The sequence below is a fragment of the Triticum urartu genome, chromosome 2A (assembly GCF_056163025.1).
Source record: "Triticum urartu cultivar PI428250 chromosome 2A, HENAU_Tu73, whole genome shotgun sequence".
Lineage (NCBI taxonomy): Eukaryota > Viridiplantae > Streptophyta > Magnoliopsida > Poales > Poaceae > Triticum > Triticum urartu.
Window position 1 is genome coordinate 169,460,384 of NC_141874.1, and position 5,517 is coordinate 169,465,900.

Here is a 5,517-nt window from a genome sequence, read left to right on the forward strand (position 1 = left end):
TCACTATTATTATTTGATTGCATGTGATGTTTATCATGTTTTACATCTTGTTTGCTTAGAACGACGGTAGTAAATAAGATGATCACTCATAATAATTTCAAGAAAGTGTTCCCCCTAACTGTGCACCGTTGCGAAGTTTCGTTGTCTCGAAGCACCACGTGATGATCGGGTGTGATAGATTCTAACGTTCGAATACAACGGGTGTAAGCCAGATTTACACACGCAATACACTTAGGTTGACTTGACAAGCCTAGCATGTACAAACATGGCCTCAGAACACGGAAGACCGAAAGGTCGAACATGAGTCGTATAGAAGATATGATCAACATGAAGATGTTCACCGATGATGACTAGACCGTCTCACGTGATGATCGGACACGGCCTAGTTGACTCAGATCATGTATCACTTAGATGACTAGAGGGATGTCTGTCTGAGTGGGAGTTCATTAAATAATTTGATTAGATGAACTTAATTATCATGAACTTAGTCTAAAATCTTTGCAATATGTCTTGTAGATCAAATGGCCCACGCTAATGTTGCCCTCAACTTCAATGCATTCCTAGAGAAAACCAAGCTGAAAGACGATGGCAGCAACTACACGGACTGGGTCCGTAACCTGAGGATTATCCTCATAGCTGCCAGGAAAGCATATGTCCTTGATGCACCGCTAGGTGAAGCACCTGTTTTCCCTGCAGAACAAGACGTTATGAACGCTTGGCAGACACGTAGTGATGATTACTCCCTGGTTCAGTGCGGCATGCTTTACAGCTTAGAACCAGGGCTCCAAAAGCGTTTGGAGCAACACGGAGCATATGAGATGTTCCAAGAGCTGAAAATGGTTTTCCAAGCTCACGCCCGGGTCGAGAGATATGAATTCTCCGACAAGTTCTACAGTTGTAAGATGGAGGAGAACAGTTCTGTCAGCGAGCACATACTCAAAATGTCTGGGCTACATAACCGCTTGTCTCAGCTAGGAGTTAATCTCCCGGATGATGCGGTCATTGACAGAATCCTTCAGTCGCTCCCACCTAGCTACAAGAGCTTTGTGATGAACTTCAATATGCAGGGGATGGAAAAGACCATTCCCGAGGTATATTCAATGCTGAAATCAGCGGAGGTGGAAATCAAAAAGGAACATCAAGTGTTGATGGTGAATAAAACCACTAAGTTCAAGAAAGGCAAGGGTAAAAAGAACTTCAAGAAGGACGGCAAGGGAGTTGCCACACCCGGTAAGCAAGCTGCCGGGAAGAAGTCAAAGAATGGACCCAAGCCTGAGACTGAGTGCTTTTATTGCAAGGGAAACGGTCACTGGAAGCAGAATTGCCCCAAGTACTTAGCGGAAAAGAAGGCCGGCAATACCAAAGGTATATGTGATATACATGTTATTGATGTGTACCTTACCAGCGCTCGTAGTAGCTCCTGGGTATTTGATACCGGTGCAGTTGCTCATATTTGTAACTCAAAATAGGAACTGCGGAATAAACGGAGACTGGCGAAGGACGAGGTGACGATGCGCGTCGGGAATGGTTCCAAGTCGATGTGATCTCCGTCGGCACGCTACCTCTGCATTTACCTACGGGATTAGTTTTAAACCTCAATAATTGTTATTTAGTACCAGCTTTGAGCATGGACATTGTATCTGGATCTCGTTTAATGCGAGATGGCTACTCATTTAAATCTAAGAATAATGCTTGTTCTATTTATATGAGAGACATGTTTTATGGTCATGCCCCGCTGGTCAATGGTTTATTCTTATTTAATCTCGAACGTGATGTTACACACATTCATAGTGTGAATGCCAAAAGATGTAAGGTTGATAATGATAGTCCCACATACTTGTGGCACTGCCGCCTTGGTCACATTGGTGTCAAACGCATGAAGAAACTCCATGCAGATGGACTTTTGGAGTCTCTTGATTATGAATCATTTGACACGTGCGAACCATGCCTCATGGGTAAAATGACCAAGACTCCGTTCTCCGGAACAATGGAGCGAGCAACCAACTTATTGGAAATCATACATACTGATGTGTGCGGTCCAATGAGTGTTGAGGCTCGCGGTGGTTATCGTTATGTTCTCACCCTCACTGATGACTTGAGTAGATATGGGTATGTCTACTTAATGAAACACAAGTCTGAGACCTTTGAAAGGTTCAAGGAATTTCAGAGTGAGGTTGAGAATCAACGTGACAGGAAAATCAAGTTCCTGCGATCAGATCGTGGAGGAGAATACTTGAGTCAGGAATTTGGCACACACTTAAGAAAATGTGGGATAGTTTCACAACTCACGCCGCCTGGAACACCTCAGCGTAATGGTGTGTCCGAACGTCGTAATCGCACTCTATTAGATATGGTGCGATCTATGATGTCTCTTACCGATTTACCGCTATCCTTTTGGGGCTATGCTTTAGAGACTGCCGCACTCACTTTAAATAGGGCTCCGTCAAAATCCGTTGAGACGACACCGTATGAGTTATGGTTTGGGAAGAAACCTAAGCTGTCGTTTCTAAAAGTTTGGGGATGCGATGCTTATGTCAAGAAACTTCAACCTGAAAAGCTCGAACCCAAGTCGGAAAAATGCGTCTTCATAGGATACCCTAAAGAAACTATTGGGTATACCTTCTACCTCAGATCTGAAGGCAAGATCTTTGTTGCCAAGAATGGATCCTTTCTAGAGAAGGAGTTTCTCTCGAAAGAAGTAAGTGGGAGGAAAGTAGAACTTGATGAAGTATTACCTCTTGAACCGGAAAATGGCGCAACTCAAGAAAATGTTCCTGAGGTGCCTGCACCGACTAGAGAGGAAGTTAATGATGATGATCATGAAACTTCAGATCAAGTTGCTACTGAACTTCGTAGGTCCACAAGGACACGTTCTGCACCAGAGTGGTACGGCAACCCTGTCTTGGAAATCATGTTGTCAGACAATGGTGAACCTTCGAACTATGAAGAAGCGATGGCGGGCCCGGATTCTGACAAATGGCTGGAAGCCATGAAATCCGAGATAGGATCCATATATGAAAACGAAGTATGGACTTTGACTGACTTTCCCATTGAGCGGTGAGCCATAGAAAATAAATGGATCTTTAAGAAGAAGACAGACGCGGATGGTAATGTGACCATCTATAAAGCTCGGCTTGTCGCTAAGGGTTATCGACAAGTTCAAGGGGTTGACTACGATGAGACTTTCTCACCGGTAGCGAAGCTGAAGTCCGTCCGAATCATGTTAGCAATTGCCACATTCTATGATTATGAGATATGGCAAATGGACGTCCAAACGGCATTCCTTAATGGTTTCCTTAAGGAAGAATTGTATATGATGCAGCCGGAAGGTTTTGTCGATCCTAAGAATGCTGACAAGGTGTGCAAGCTCCAACGCTCGATTTATGGGCTGGTGCAAGCATCTCGGAGTTGGAAGATTCGCTTTGATGAGATGATCAAAGCGTTTAGGTTTATGCAGACTTATGGAGAAGCTTGCGTTTACAAGAAAGTGAGTGGGAGCTCTGTAGCATTTCTCATATTATATGTAGATGACATACTTTTGATGGGAAATGATATAGAGCTTTTGGACAGCATTAAGGCCTACTTGAATAAGAGTTTTTCAATGAAGGACCTTGGAGAAGCTGATTATATATTAGGCATCAAGATCTATAGAGATAGATCAAGACGCCTCATAGGTCTTTCACAAAGCACATACCTTGATAAGATATTGAAGAAGTTCAATATGGATCAGTCTAAGAAGGGTTCTTGCCTGTGTTGCAAGGTGTGAAATTGAGCTCAGCTCAATGTCCGACCACGACAGAAGATATAGAAGAGATGAGTGTCATCCCCCATGCCTCAGCCATTGGTTCTATTATGTATGCCATGCTGTGTACCAGACCTGATGTAAACCTTGCCGTAAGTTTGGTAGGTAGGTACCAAAGTAATCCCGGCAAGGAACACTGGACAGCGATCAAGAATATCCTGAAGTGCGTGAAAAGGACTAAGGAAATGTTTCTCGTTTATGGAGGTGACGAAGAGCTCGTCATAAAGGGTTACGTCGACGCTAGCTTCGACACAAATCTGGATGACTCTAAGTCACAAACCGGATACGTGTATATTTTGAATGGTGGTGCAGTAAGCTGGTGCAGTTGCAAGCAGAGCGTCGTGGCGGGATCTACATGTGAAGCGGAGTACATGGCAGCCTCGGAGGCAGCGCATGAAGCGACTTGGGTGAAGGAGTTCATCACCGACCTAGGAGTCATACCCAATGCGTCGGGGCCGATCAAACTCTTCTGTGACAACACTGGAGCTATTGCACTTGCCAAGGAGCCCAGGTTTCACAAGAAGACCAGGCACATCAAGCGTCGCTTCAAATCCATTCGTGAAAATGTTCAAGATGGAGACATAGATATTTGTAAAGTACATACGGACCTGAATGTAGCAGGTCCGTTGACTAAACCTCTCCCTAGAGCAAAACATGATCAACACCAGAATTCCATGGGTGTTCGATTCATCACAATGTAACTAGATTATTGACTCTAGTGCAAGTGGGAGACTGTTGGAAATATGCCCTAGAGGCAGTTTATTATTGTATTTGCTTGTTCATGATAATTGTCTTTTATTCATGCTATAATTGTGTTATCCGGAAATCGTAATACATGTGTGAATACATAGACACCAACATGTCCCTAGTAAGCCTCTAGTTGACTAGCTCGTTGATCAACAGATAGTCATGGTTTCCAGACTATGGACATTGGATGTCATTGATAACGAGATCACATCATTAGGAGAATGATGTGATGGACAAGACCCAATCCTAAACATAGCACAAGATCGTATAGTTCGTTTGCTAGAGTTTTTTCAATGTCAAGTATCTTTTCCTTAGACCATGAGATCGTGTAACTCCCGGATGCCGTAGGAGTGCTTTGGGTGTACCAAATGTCACAATGTAACTGGGTGACTATACAGGTATACTACGGGTATCTCCGAAAGTGTCTGTTGGGTTGACACGGATCAAGACTGGGATTTGTCACTCCGTATAACGAAGAGGTATCTCTGGGCCCACTCGGTAATGCATCATCATAATGAGCTCAAAGTGACCAAGTGTCTGGTCACGGGATCATGCATTATGGTACGAGTAAAGTGACTTGCCGGTAACGAGATTGAATGAGGTATTGGGATACCGACGATCGAATCTCGGGCAAGTAATGTACCGATTGACAAAGGGAAATGCATACGGGGTTGCTTGAATCCTCGACATCGTGGTTCATCCGATGAGGTCATCGAGGAGCATGTGGGAGCCAACATGGGTGTCCAGATCCCGCTGTTGGTTATTGACCGGAGAGCCATCTCGGTCATGTCTACATGTCTCCCGAACCCGTAGGGTCTACACACTTAAGGTTCGGTGACGCTAGGGTTGTAGAGATATAATATGCAGTAACCCAAAAGTTGTTCGGAGTCCCAGATGAGATCCCGGACGTCACGAGGAGTTCCGGAATGGTCCGGAGGTGAAGAATTATATATAGGGAGTGCGGTTTC